Source organism: Saccopteryx bilineata, chromosome X (genome assembly GCF_036850765.1).
Source record: "Saccopteryx bilineata isolate mSacBil1 chromosome X, mSacBil1_pri_phased_curated, whole genome shotgun sequence".
Lineage (NCBI taxonomy): Eukaryota > Metazoa > Chordata > Mammalia > Chiroptera > Emballonuridae > Saccopteryx > Saccopteryx bilineata.
The window spans coordinates 66,366,230-66,367,303 of NC_089502.1; the positions used below are offsets into that span (position 1 = coordinate 66,366,230).

Below are 1,074 nucleotides of genomic sequence, written 5' to 3' on the forward strand. Positions count from 1 at the left end.
ATGCGCCCGACCGGGATCCACCCGGCACGCCCACCAGGGGCGACGCTCTGCCCACCAGGGGGCAATGCTCTGCCCATCCTGGGCGTCGCCATATTGCGACCAGAGCCACTCTAGCGCCTGAGGCAGAGGCCACAGAGCCATCCCCAGTGCCCGGGCCATCTTTGCTCCAATGGAGCCTCGGGGAAGAGAGAGACAGAGAGGAAAGCGCGGCGGAGGGGTGGAGAAGCAAATGGGCGCTTCTCCTGTGTGCCCTGGCCGGGAATCGAACCCGGGTCCTCCGCACCCTAGGCCGACGCTCTACCGCTGAGCCAACCGGCCAGGGCCTATATTTTCTTTTTTGTTATTTTCTTGGAGAGTTAAGAGAAATTTATTTTATTACAAAATGTACTGTGTAGAAATAGTACATATTTTTCCTCTTTTTATTTTTCACTTGCCCTGTTTTTTTTAATTTTTTAACTTTTATTAATTTTTTTAGAGAGGAGAGAGAATGAGAGAGAGAGAGAGAGAGAGAGAGAGAGAGAGAGAGAGAGAGAGAAGGGGGAGGGAGGAGCAGGAAGTATCAACTCCCATATGTGCCTTGACCAGGCAAGCCCAGGGTTTTGAACCGGCGACCTCAGCATTCCAGGTCGATGCTTTATCCACTGTGCCACCACAGGTCAGGCCACTTGCCCTGTTTTTAATCTCCATGTCCTTTCCTTCCTTTTTCTGTCTGTCTCTCTCTCTCTCTCTCTCTTTCTATTGCTCTCCCTCCTTACCTCCATCCTTTGTTTTCTTTTTGTCTTTTCCTGTCTTTTTTTTCCTACTTTTTAAATTATTTTTTATTAATTTTATTGGTATGACATATGTTAATATTATCATATAGGTTTTAGGTGTACATTTCTATGATACATGATCTGTATACTGCATTGTGTGCCCACCACATAAAGTAAAAACTTCTTTCATCACCATATATTTGACCCCCTTTACTCCTTACTACTCCCTTCTCTCTGTTAACCACCATACTGTTGTCTGTGTCTATGAATTTTCGTTTTTTTTTAGTTTTCTCTTTTTCATTTGTGTTTTGTTTTATATCCC

The 1,074-nt window shown here is 45.3% G+C and overlaps 1 non-coding gene across 1 annotated transcript; it reads right to left on the reverse strand.

Annotated features, from left to right (window-relative positions):
* Positions 1 to 247: 247 nt before the first annotated feature.
* On the reverse strand, positions 248 to 323 carry TRNAP-AGG (transfer RNA proline (anticodon AGG)). The gene has a single exon. It is a non-coding gene; the product is annotated as a tRNA-Pro (tRNA).
* Between the last annotated feature and the right edge of the window lie 751 nt (positions 324 to 1,074).